Below are 13,558 nucleotides of genomic sequence, written 5' to 3' on the forward strand. Positions count from 1 at the left end.
AGGAACTCAATTTTCCTGAAAAAAATAAAGGTTTAAGGTTTCCAAACACTATTATTGGGCTTTACAACACAACTATTTAAATACAATCAGCTTTATTTTCGAAATCCTGGCTATGGGAGGTTAGGGTAGAGTAAAATGAACATTAACAGCAAATGAACAATATATGACTCACGAAAACACACAATGATTCAGACCATTCTGCCTGTGACCCATGCTGCAGGCATTGCTAAGCCGGGACTGTTTGGATATAGAATATCTGATGACTCCAAATAGCAATTACTGCTTTGAAAAAAAGAATGCTGACCTTGTTTCTTTGCAAGGACAAAACATTTTTGAAGCACACCAAGAAAAATGAATACAAGAATACAGCATATATGTGCTTTGTGGCCAGAGTCAGACAGTCCTTCAGCTACTACAATAAAACTGTGACAAAGCTTGCACTACTTGGAAAGGTCAATGTTTGTGTGGTCAAAAGACAAATTACTTCATTTATTGACTAACGTTCAAGATTTAAGCCCTTTGCCCTAGTAACAAACCGAGGGCCACATGGGGCCCTCCAGCACACAATATGAAAGCTTGAAAGAGTCTGGTTTATGGCCCATGACATATTTATTAAGGTAACATCTCTGTTATAGCATCATGTCTTAACATGCTGTTCTATTGCACACTATTGTTTTCAGTTCTCAGAGTCCTCTCTGCTGACACACAGTGCAAAGTGCTCTGCATGGTGATGACTAGCTCTCATTACAATCTGTAAGTAATGCTGTCCTTGGTAACACCACTGTCCCTTTTTTTTAAAGGACTTCCGAGGCCAAAATCTGCCCCCAAAATGTAAAAAGTTAACTACCTGCATGACTTTGTATGGCACGGAGGACTCCGCCCGCGCCCTCAGTGCCGTTCCGCCAGGTCCCCGCCTCTCAATATGACCCCGAATGGCTCCCGACCCCACGGCCAGGGTCGGGCTCTACTGCCTGTATAAAGATGGCCGCCGGCCCTGGCCGCACACTCCGCATGGCCGCTACTGCGGCTGCGCAGCACTAGGGCCAACCCCCCGATCCACGCAACAGGAAACAACCTGTTGCGTGGATCGGGGGGTTGGCCCTAGTGCTGCGCAGCCGCAATAGCGGCCATGCGGAGTGCGCAGCCGCGGCCAGGGCCGGCGGCCATCTTTATACAGGCAGCAGAGCCCTTTACACAGGCCGTGGGGTCGGGAGCCATTCGGGGTCATATTGAGAGGCGGGGACCCGGCGGAAGGGCACGGCGTCCTCCGTGCCATACAAAGTCATGCAGGTAGTTAACTTTTTACATTTTGGGGGCAGATTTTGGCCTCGGAAGTCCTTTAATCAAGATAAGAACTCCTTTGAGGAAAATAAACTCAAGTCAAGCAATATTAAAGAGAACCCGAGGTGTGTTTAAAGAATGTTATCTGCATACAGAGGCTGGATCTGCCTATACAACCCAGCCTCTGTTGCTATCCCAAACCCCCCTAAGGTCCCCCTGCACCTTGCAATCCCTCATAAATCACAGCCAGGGCCGGCCTTAGGTTTTACAGCGCCCTGAGCGAAGCCTGACTTTGGTGCCCCCCCCCCCCTTCATCCTACACACACACACACACCACACACACACACACACACACACACACACACACACACACACACACACACAGAATAGGTAATATTGGGATGGACAGACAGACAAATATATATACATTGAGAGAGAGAGAGAGAGAGAGAGAGAGAGAGAGAGAGAGAGAGAGACATACAGAGAGAGAGAGAGACAGAGAGACATACAGAGAGACAGAGAGAGAGAGAGAGAGAGAGAGAGAGAGAGAGAGAGAGAGAGAGAGAGAGAGAGAGAGAGAGAGAGAGAGAGAGAGAGAGACATACAGAGAGACATACAGAGAGAGAGAGAGAGAGAGAGAGAGACATGTAGAGAGAGAGAGAGAGAGAGATACAGAGAGAGAGACACACAGAGAGAGAGAGAGAGAGAGAGAGAGAGAGAGAGAGAGAGAGAGAGAGGAGGAAAGAGAGAGAGAGAGAGAGGAGGAGGAAAGAGAGAGAGAGAGAGACGGGAGGAAAGAGAGAGAGAGAGAGACGGGAGGAAAGAGAGAGACGGGAGGAAAGAGAGAGACGGGAGGAAAGAGAGAGACGGGAGAGAGAGACAGAGGGGAGGAAAGAGAGAGGAGGGAGAGACAGAGAGAGACAGAGAGAGGAGAGAGAGAGAGACAGAGAGAGGAGAGAGCGACAGAGAGAGGAGAGAGCGACAGAGAGAGGAGAGAGAGAGAGAGAGAGAGAGAGAGACAGAGAGAGGAGAGAGAGAGAGACAGAGAGACAGAGAGAGGAGAGAGAGAGACAGAGAGAGAGAGAGAGAGAGGAGAGAGAGACAGAGAGAGGGGAGAGAGAGACAGAGAGAGGGGAGAGAGAGACAGAGAGAGGGGAGAGAGAGACAGAGAGAGGGGAGAGAGAGACAGAGAGAGGGGAGAGAGAGACAGAGAGAGGAGAGAGAGAGACAGAGAGAGGAGAGAGAGACAGAGAGAGGAGAGAGAGACAGAGAGAGGAGAGAGAGACAGAGAGAGGAGAGAGAGACAGAGAGAGGAGAGAGAGACAGAGAGGAGAGAGAGAGGAGGGAGAGACAGAGAGGAGGAAGAGACAGGAGGAAGAGACAGGAGGGAGAGACAGAGAGGAGGGAGAGACAGAGAGGAGGAAAGAGACAGAGAGGAGGAAAGAGACAGAGAGGAGGAAAGAAAGAGGACGAGAAATACAGACAGATATAGGGATGGAGGGATAGGAGGGAGAAAAAAGAGAGCGAGAAAAACATAGAGGGGGGGGGGGGGAGAGGGTGAGAGAGAGGGAGAGATAGGGATAGATAGATAGATAGATAATCTAGGGACATATATGAGAGAGAGAGAGAGACAGAGCTATAGGGATGGATGTATGTTTGGGGAGAGAGAGACAGACAGATATAGATGGATGGATGGATGGATGGATGGATGGATGGGAGGAGTAGAGAGAGAGACAGATATATAGGGATGGATGTATGGGGAGATAGAGAGACAGACAGATATAGGGATAGATGGATGGATGGAGGGATGGTAGGAGTAGTGAGAGGGGGAAGAGAGACAGAGAGAGAGAGAGTGTGAGTGAGTGAGTGAGTGAGTGAGTGTGTGCTGCACAAAGTCCGGTCCATTAAGGCTGCATTTTGATCTGTGTAGAGCCCCCTGAGTGACTGACCTGCCTCTCTGCTGTCCCCCTTGCTTGTAGTTTGCTGGCACTCTGTGGGAGATGGGCGATGTGCTCCTGTCACACAGACCTGTGGGCTGCAACAAGTTCCCCTCTGTGGTGGCTCCCTCCATCCCCGGCACTCAGACTGCCAGCCCTGTAGTTCAGCGGTGGGTGGTCCAGCAGCATTGATGGCAGAGTGAGGGAAGCCGCTGTATACTTCAAATACAGGAAGTGCTCATTCAGGAAAGCACTTCCTGTATTTGAGATACACAGCGCCACCACTTGGCTCCCTCTGTCATCACAGCTGCCGATTCACCCACAGCTGAACAGGGCTGACAGTGAGTGCCGGAGATCGGAGGGAGGCGCGAGTGAGGGGAATAGAAACCCCTGCACATGCGCCCCTTGGAGGCCGGCGCCCTGTGCGACCGCTCCGGTCGCACAGGTCAAAGGCCGGCCGTGATCACAGCCGTGCTGTGAGGCGGTGTTTACATCTGTAGAGTCAGTCTCCGCTGCTCCCCCACCTCCTGCATAGCTTCGGTCCCTGCCCCCGTCCCTTCCCTCCAATCAGCGGGGAGGGAAGGGACGCAGGCGGGGACTGGAAGTCTGCAGGAGGCGGGGAGAGCAGCAGACTGACACTATAGAGATAAACACAGCCAGCTCTGACAAGCTGTGTGTCAGCAGCGTGGCTGTGATTTATGAGTGATTGCAGAGTGCAGGGGGCCCCTGGGGGGGGGGGGTGTTTGGGATAGCAACAGAGGCTGGGCTGTATAGGCAGATCCAGCCTCTGTATGCAGATAATATTCTTCAAACCCACCTCGGGTTCTCTTTAAGTTAAAATAGTAAAAAAAAAACCATGCAAGATTTCATGAACATTCTCATTACAGCTATGAAAATCCAGCCATACACAAACATGGTCTAAACAGCAGTCAAGACATGGATTTCCAAATGCATCCAGCTAACCTTCCCTGTGGAGAATGGACACAAAACAGTGCCTCAATGCGTTGTAAATGGCCAGATGTAGTTAATATATGGCAGGCTAAACACTTCAATACCATCATGTATCCTCTTCATATTCCAGACTTCATCCTGCCTAAATAATGCACCTGATCCAGTAGGGATTTTTTTCCCAGGGCAATGGAGTGGGTACAAAAATCAACTGACTCCAGGTACCTGAAAATTGCTTTGACTCCTCAACTCCACAGCCCCGGTATAAACGTTAAAGCGGATCTCCAGCTTAAATTACAAAATGTAGCAGGCTACCTGTAACAGAAACATATAGTTACCTGAGCAGCCTTGTCCCGCGAAGCCACCCCGAAGACCCAGCATCACTCGACTTCTGGCACCACCTCCTCTATCCACGGAGAAAACTGCCAAGGTAGTAACTGCTGTAAATAGCTTGGCGTTTTTCTCCGGCCAGAGAGAGGAGGCGAGGCCAGGCACCAGAAGCGGAGTAATGCAGGGTCTTTGGGACCGCTTCACGGCACAAAGCTGCTCAGGTAACTATAACTTTCTATTACAGGCAGGCCGATACATTTTGTAATTTAAGCTGGAGATCCGCTTTAAAGGAAACCGTTACTTAGGGCCCATTTCCACCCATGCTGATGCAAATTCGCACCTGTATACCTTTACCGTGCCATGCATGGCTATGGGGATTGGGATGTGTCCTGTGGAAAAACTGCAGCAGGCATTTTTTTCGGGTGCAGCCTATTGATTTCAATAGGCTCTGATTCCCTATCATAAATTGTGGGTGGACAATGGACGCAATTTACAGCTAGTGGAAAAAGGTCCTTAATGTACACTTCAGAACAATGTGAAAACATCTGCATTTTTGATATAAGAAACCTGTATCACGTGTTACTTCTTTGCCCCAGTTCATTTCTGCTGGATTTTATCTATTCATTTGTGCCTGCATGGGAGTTGCCATCTTGCTTATGATGTCAGCACAGAACAGGAAGAATGGACATTAATGTGACATCAGTCGTATGACTAAAACGCCAATAGACATTTATATACAATCTTTCTGGGTCTGTAAAATAAAGAAACTTGATGCGTCAGGAAATCAACAAATGATAATTATGTAAAGTAATATTTTACTCGCTATAAATCCAGTCAGCTGACCCAAAAAAATAAGACTATGGGCTATACAGTACATAACTCAATGGAGGTAAACAATGTGGTAGTAGAAAAAGTACAGGATGGTTAATACTAAAAATGTTTAAAATGTTATTAATATCACTTTCAAAACACAGTTCTAAAGGAATGAATATTAGCAGCCAAAGGATAATCCCTACAGTCAAAAACCCTAGAAGGTCATCCTAGATACCAATCATAATGAGTCAGTGCAGGCTTAACAACTAGGACAGGACAAGCCAGCGGTTTACCATTTCCTACCATTGCTCTGTACATAAAGGCAGTGCCAAAGAAATGAATGCACCGCAGCAAGCATCAAAAACCAGCACAGTAATGAAAAGGACAAGATTAAAGGTAACATCATATGCCTTGTGAAAATTAAAAATGTTTATAAAGCGTGTGCACATAAAAGAGCACTGCATGTTACAACAGATAGAGGGCCATTAGTGTGAAATGATAAACCATTTCCTTACTTCAAAAACCTTGTGTGTGTCATCTGTGAGCGCACAGACAAGCAGGTATGGAGCTGTGCGCTTCTTTCCCCTTCATCCTGAGTTTGTGGTGTGTGACAAACAGCGGTGTTATCAATCGCTGCAGATCCTATCATGTGCAATCAGCTTTTATACGCTCATATGTTTCATGTGACAGGCTGCTGTCTGTCACACAGGAATAATGATGCTCTCATTGTAAGCGGAAGCATGAAGCCTAGCAGAACAGAGCGCGATTGTACAATGATGATGCCTATAATGCTAGTAGCTATAATTCAAACTTGTAACATAAAATCCCAATACAGAAGCTGTGCAAACAAATGTTTCAGATCAGCAGCAAGAAAGCAGGCTCAGTGTGTTTATTAGTCCCAAACAGCTAAACTGGCCACACAACCAGCTGCTATGGGAACCCGACAGGTAAGTAGGATAGTGTCATTTCCATAGATTGGAAATTTCCCATTGTTTGAGAACTCTTAGCATATCCGATCTGCTTTCTGATTGAGAAAGGGATCGATTTTGAGATCACAATATCAATCCATCGCTCGATCGAAAGCAGATCGAACAATGCATAATTTCCAGTTGATCTCACAGGAAAATTGCATGGAGTGTACCCAGCCTAAAGGCTCATATCCACCTTGCGATTCTTTGCCTGAATTTTCCAACCAACGATTTTTTTGAGCGGCTAGCAATCATTTCTGCAATCTCACAGGTGGGTACGAGTGCGCGATTAGGCGAACACCACTTTATGATGCGTGACGATAACGACCGTCACGGCGGTCAGATCGGATCTTTAAGATCCCCGACGACTCCTGTGCAAAGTGCCGCAAATATTTCAACTCTCGTTCACGCCCATCATGTGACGTCACGTGTTCCTGCGGGCAGGGAGATGGAACGGGGAACCTCAGTTGTCGGGAGGCGTTGCTGTGAGGTTCCCTGAGCCAACGTCAGGTGAGTATTCAGCTTTAGGATACAGGATAAATACAACTGAGGGGCTTTGTCAGTAGAAAGTACAACTTAATTCACCACATATACAGTGTGTAAAATGATTGCCCCGCACTCCCTGTAGTAGAAACCAAACTGCTTTAATATACCTAGTTTTTCGTTTTGAATGTTAAAAGCGTTAAAGTGGTGGACCTGAACTCTTGCACAGGACAGAAGGAAAACCGAGAAATGCACCCTGTATGTATTTAGAGAGCTTAGCCTGTCTAATTCCCCCCCATTTGTGTATAATCACAAACTGTAATTTGATCTCTTCCTGTGTCACATGACCGCCAATGGCAGATAAGCCCATTTGAAAGCACAGGGTGTTCACATTATGTCTGCTTCCATAAAGCAGGAAGTAGAAACACTGCAGATTTATTTTAGGATTTGTATCAGCTGTAACAAGGAATTTTTTTGTTTTTGTTTGAAGGTTATTATGCTGTTGTGTATGTTTTAGAGCAGAGAGGACGTTCTAAGTTCAGGTCTGCTTTAATTTTACCTGGGCGGTCACTTGATTACACCAACAGGAAGGTTCTGAGGCATGCTGGGAGAGGAGGATGCTAGGATGCTAGGATAGTGGCGTTAGGCTCGAGGAATAAAATGCATATTTGCATACTCCTGCAATTAAGAGAAGATGGTAGTGGGTGGCTACACAAAACTGTACCTTACAGATAGCAGCCAAAATGAATACTAAACGTAGAGGCAGAGTATTGATGAACAGGTTAGCTAAGCAAGTTTAATATCTTTTTCACACCACAGTGCAGGAAACAGTGTCCCCATTTAGTTTAGCAAGGCCACAGTCATAGCTCCTGAAGAGACTGCACATTTGCTCGGCACTTTGGTGAGTTTGATGTTAATAGCCACCACTGACACACATTAAAAAGCAGGGCTGTGGAGTCTGTACAAAAATCATCTGGCTCCTCAGTTTATGAAACCTCCGACATCAGTTACCCAAAATTGCCCCTACCCCAACCCCTTAGTCCAATTTTTACAAAGGCTATGGATTTGGTTTAAAAATCATCAGAATCTAACTCCTCAGTTTATTGAAACCACCGACTGACTCCAGGTACCCAAAATTGATACAACTCTGACTCCACAGCCCTGAAGATGTACCTTTCTATAACTAACTATGGGGCAGTTGGAAAAAAAAAAGCAAAAAAAAAAACCACATCAAGCCATAAGGACTATTCCAGTCGAAAAAGGCTGGTGAACGAGAGCGGTGAAAGGCGAGTAGCACCCATAGTCCGCGGCAAAAACCGGGGCATCATAAATCAGATCCCAACATACAACAAGATGGATTTTGCAAAGGATGAGCTTTAGCAACAGGAGACCATCAAGAGTGCCTTAAGTATCACAGAAAAATAGGAAAAAGAAAGAGGCCTGTTGTGGGTCCTTGCCACCGTGCTCGGTCTCAAATTGGTTTGAGGAACATCCGAGATTAACCTGCTTCCATGGGCAGCACAGTCCCCTGTCCTCACTCCCATTGAGCATTTGTGGGGCAGAATCAAAAAACATTTCAAAGCTTGAATATGCCACAATGCAATCTGACCCAACTTAGAGATGCCATTATGTCAGCAAGGGCCAAAATTCCTAAGCAACATTATCAGCATCTTGTTGAGTCCATGCCAAGAAGAATATTGGATGTGATCAGAGCTAAAGGTGGACCAACTTGTTATTAGAAGATATCTCGAATTTATAGTCATTTGTAAATACATCGCTGCCCAACACGCAGCTCGGCTCTCAACTCATCAGCCTGTCCTGTTCTACAGAGAGGGAAGGATGAGCAGGAGGAGCCCATAGTGGGAGCTTCTCAAGAAGGTCCCGCATGAACAACACAGGTCAATTGATTGGTTGTTATTGATCCAGCATAATAAATAACCAATAAACACCTCAACATCAGGGGGGCACAAGAAAAAGCCAAACACAAAATATTGCTTCCCCAAGGAAAACCTTGCATATAGCTTTGGCCAGAACACAAACCTAATCAAATCTTTTCTTCATGAAAATCCACTTCAAAATCATTTGGAGAACTTATCCTCTTGTTACATAATGCCTATAGGCTACGTTCACAGTGGCCATTCTGTTGTACACCTTAGGCCCTAGGACAACAGGAGTGCAATGGATCAGGAAAGTGGGGCGGCACACATCACGCTTATGGTGCAACGGGTACAGTGAAGCATATAGAGAAAAGTATGCTTCACTCAACACATACAGTGCATTACGATGCCAAAACCAGTTATACCGCAACACTGAACATCACATAGGCGGTGCATTGCGGTAAGCAGTGTTACAAAGCGGCCATTAAAGGGGAGCTGAAGAGAGAGGTATATGGAGGCTGCCATGTTTATTTCCTTTTAAGCAATACCAGTTGCATGGCAGCCCTGCTGATCCTCTTCCTCTAATACTATTAGCCATAGCCCCTGAACAAGCATGCAGCAGATCAGGTGTTTCAGACTTTAAAGTCAGATCTGACAAGACTAGCTGCATGCTTGTTTCTGGTGTTATTCAGATACTACTGCAGAGAAATAGACCAGCAGGGCTGCCAGGCAACTGGTATTGATTAAAAGGAAATAAATATGGCAGCCTCCGTATACCTGTTACTTCAGTTCCCCTTTAAAAAAAACAAAAAAACACCACTGTAAACGTGGCCTCATAATGACTTAAGCTGCAATCATGAGTGATATCCGAAATCTGTACAAGTATCAATCTTCCTCTCTGCACCTAGCCATGTTGGATTTGACTACCAATTCCTACTGTATTCCCCTACAATGGAAGGCCTTCAGAATGCCATATCTCCCTGCTGTTGCCTGGTGGTACATGGCGGTCTGAAAAGTGGAGCATACATGTCTGTACAGAGAACACGTTGAACGCACAGGAGAACCGTTGAAACATGCTTGATTATGAACTCACATCTATAGACCGCTTATAAAAGCTAAAAATGAAGTGACAGTCAGGAATTACAGAACCGGTATACCCAAAAACCTGAATACATTTAGTTGTTTTTTTTTATTGGAAGTGTAGTTAAAATTGTAGTTAACGACCTGATACTCTTCCAAAATGTTGTGCCTGGGCTCATTCCTTTTACATCATGCTGACAGCACAGATTATACACTGCAGAACAGGAGAAGCTGCCTTACTGAAGAAAATCATACAATGAACAGGAAGATTTTACCCAATTAATGCACAGCAACATTCAAAACATATTTGTGAGTGTGCATAAAGTATCACTCCCAGAAGAACAGCTACACACACACACACCTCTAGGAAACACTGTGCACACTTGTCACTGCTTGTGTTAAATAAAGGTCAAAACCATGTTGGTGCAGCAGTGCAATACAACGGGGTGAAGACAACTGTCTGTGTAATGCATATCTGGAACGTTTTAATGCTTTAGTATAAGATGCACTACCCGCATGTATTCAAACAAACAAAAAACCGCATTTGTGACAGCCAAGTACAAAATCATAGCTTGACCTACAAAAAACATCTCCACCCCCTTGTTACAATCTGCAGCTGTATGTTGAAGCTACAAAAATCTAGAGTAGGGAAGAAACAACATTGATTGGATAACATCTATTTCCCAAATAACTAATATAACAATACAAATTCCCAGTAAAGCTTCCATTAAACGGTCTGTATGTTTCATAGCTTACGGATTGGTTCAGCACATTCACAAAATCAGCAAGCATGCATGACAGAAACCTGAATCTTCCCTCAACACAAAAAAAACTAATTTATGCACCATAGTGTCATTCTATAGAAAAAAAAGGGTATATGAAAACTGTGCCCGTTCACATTAGCATATCAGCAAAACTACAGAGCATAAATATGCTATGAAAAAATAAAATGTTTATTACTGTAAACATCTGGAAATCTTCCACATTTGTGTGCCATATCACATGCTGCCAGTTTACAATATATACACCTAGCTAGGGCTATTAACATAGAATAATGCCAATATTGGGTAATAAATAAAATATACATGATTTAAGGGCTACAGGGATTGCACAAAAGTCAAACACTGTTATGTATAAATTGCTATACATTAGCATCCATGACTAACCAATTAGTCTGGTAGCTGTCCGCTCCATTTCCCATGCGGAATACGAATTCTGCAAGCCTAACGTCCTGTCTTTCCTTGGGTGTTCCCACTGCCGTCATCAATTCTACACACAGGCAACAGCAAGGTGGAAGATTATTGCATCCTCTCTCATTCGCCATCATGCAGAAATAGCAAACCATACCAGTCTGCCCATAAAAATCCTATTTGCATTTGACCTGACTATGGTAAGCTGCAGCAATTGGTCGGGATAAGCTCAGATAACATGGAAAAGGAAGAGGATTCTTCCAGCACAGCAGCCAGACAAATGGCTTGTGTGACATTGCTCCAGATGCCTCTGGCAATGAAGGGGTGCATCAGACCAAATCTGCCTTGACAGCACAGAACGCAGGCAGCAAGACCAGGAGGGGGATGAAAATAACCACGACATCATAATTAATGGTGGGATACAAGCAGGGAGCAGAGATACTGCCGTGTATGACAGCAGCAACCAGCCCCTTTTGTTCTGTCACAGCAGCAGCTAACGTAATGCAACACCGACATCCCCCTTTGTTGTCCAAATCGCTCAGCACTGACACAGATCGGTGCCATGGCACGCACTGCTGCATGAGAGCCCCAGCACTGGGCACCAGCATAGCCCCCTGGGTGACAAGACAGTGCCGTGTCGCCCGTATCATCTGCACCAATAGCCATGATCAGCGGCAGCTGCGACCACCGATCCGGCCATGTCAGAGCTGTATAAAGCAAGGATGACCGACAGCCCTCTCATCACACCCCGAGTACGCCATTCTGCCCCTGTCTAACAAATAGCATGTGTAAGGAAGCTACAGCACCTACCCCATCATCACCACCATGATCTCACTCTGCTCCATCCTGCCTCCAGACTGCTGCACAGCAGGCGCGCTCCCGCCTGCATATGGTCACATGATCTTCTCACACACCCAGCGCTGGAGGTGAGAGGAGGGGGCGGGGTCGCCGGGTGCGCGCAGTGCTTCTAGCGCTACTGCTGCAGCCACACTGAGCCGTATGTCTCGCAATCCAACTCCCGGCAATTGGCTGTCTTTTATCTCTCGTCTTGTCCACAGTCTTGGGCTTTTTATTCTACATTAAGGTGAAACTCTATCCAAGAATAAAACATTTTAAATTGGGAGTATGGAAAAGGGGTGCATGGCTTTTTGAATAACCCTGAAGTGAAAAAACAGCCCCATTTGGAACCTTCCCTTGGGAGAGAAAAGCCTCTGGAAGATCTGATCACATTGATTGGTTCCAGCGTCAGGACCCCGCAAACTTGTCAACAAGGGCTTCCCTCTCCCAAGGTAAATATCTACATTTTTTGACTTCTAATTCTCCCAGATTTACTTTGAATCGGACATTGCAATGTGATTTGATGGTTGGTCAAATTAGGAGGGAGTAGCAGATTGTTAGGTCCTACCAGTGGCGTACCTAGGGTATTTGGCACCCGGTGCTGGTTATCCACAGTCACCCCCCCCCCCCCCCCCCCGGGCTGTGGAGTCGGTACAAAAATCTTCCGACTCCTCAGTTTATGAAACCACGACTCCAACTCCGACTCCGGGTACCCAAAATAGCTTCAACTCCGACTCCTTAGTCTTAATACTTAACAGGGCTGTGGATTTTGTACCAAAATCACCCGACTCCTCAGTTTATGAAATCAACGACTCCAACTCCAACTCCAGGTGCCCAAAATTGCCCAGACTCCGACTCTTCGACTCAGACTCCACAGCCCTGCCCCCCGTAATTGGGGCTACGTTGCGCAAAAAATGTGTGTGGTCATATACCAAAATGTGGGTGTGGTCACGGGTGGAGACTAGTTTACATGAACTTAGCAATGGTGGGACATTAGATTAGGACAGTGGTGGCGAAAAGTCACTTATCTATCGCAAAGTGCCAACAGCAATTTAAACTAAATACAAACATTTTAACTCATACATGAACATTATGGAAAATCCAAGTTGAAAATAAACTGTGAAGATAAACAATTTCATCCATCCTACTCCTGAAAAATGTATTTTTTTTTTTTTTTTTAAAACCCCCCCAGTTTTATTTTCTGTTTTAAAAAGCTAAAAAAAAAAAAAAAAAAAAAGTAGGTTTAAAGGAGTTATCCGGGCAGTTTTAATAAAATGAACGCCCCAAGCTCCCAGGACCTCCCTCGCCGCATCTCTGCTCTCAGCCGTTCGCCGGAGGCTAAGAACTACTACCACCTGCGCAGTCCGCTCCGGCCCACGTGGCGGTGATTGACAGCGCCGATCGCGCAGGCGCAGTACAGAGCAACCTCCAGGTCGCTCTGACATCATCGCCGGGGACCGGGTCGGAGCTCCGGCGAACGGCTGAGAGCAGAGATGCGGCGAGGGAGGTCCTGGGAGCTTGGGGCTGGAGGAAGCCCCCGGTTAATTTTATTAAAACTGCCCGGATAACTCCTTTAGGGCTGGAACCCACAGGAGCGCTTTTGGCAGCGTTTTGGCAGCACTGCGATACGCTAGCAGTTTGCCAAAACGCTGGGCTAATGTTAATGGATGGGGCAACTTCCACAGGAGCGTTTGCGTTTCTCAGAAACGCAAACGCAGGACATGCAGCATTTTGGGAGCGTTAGCGCTTCAATGTAAAGTATTGAACCGCTAGCGGAAACGCTCAGCAAAACCTAAACTGAGCGGTTTTGCTAG

The 13,558-nt window shown here is 46.1% G+C and overlaps 1 protein-coding gene across 6 annotated transcripts in view; it reads right to left on the reverse strand.

Annotated features, from left to right (window-relative positions):
- The window catches only part of APC (APC regulator of WNT signaling pathway), a 148,591-nt gene that overhangs the window by 114,471 nt on the left and 20,562 nt on the right, over positions 1 to 13,558 (reverse strand). Inside the window, exon 1 of one of the 6 annotated variants that reach the window (XM_068247327.1) lies at positions 11,718 to 11,805. The exons of the other annotated variants lie outside the window; for them this stretch is intronic. The gene's annotated coding sequence lies outside the window, so the exon portion shown is untranslated. Of the gene's footprint in view, positions 1 to 11,717; positions 11,806 to 13,558 lie in introns of those variants that run through there. 6 annotated transcript variants of the gene reach the window in all.

The sequence above is a fragment of the Hyperolius riggenbachi genome, chromosome 1, assembly GCF_040937935.1.
Source record: "Hyperolius riggenbachi isolate aHypRig1 chromosome 1, aHypRig1.pri, whole genome shotgun sequence".
NCBI lineage: Eukaryota > Metazoa > Chordata > Amphibia > Anura > Hyperoliidae > Hyperolius > Hyperolius riggenbachi.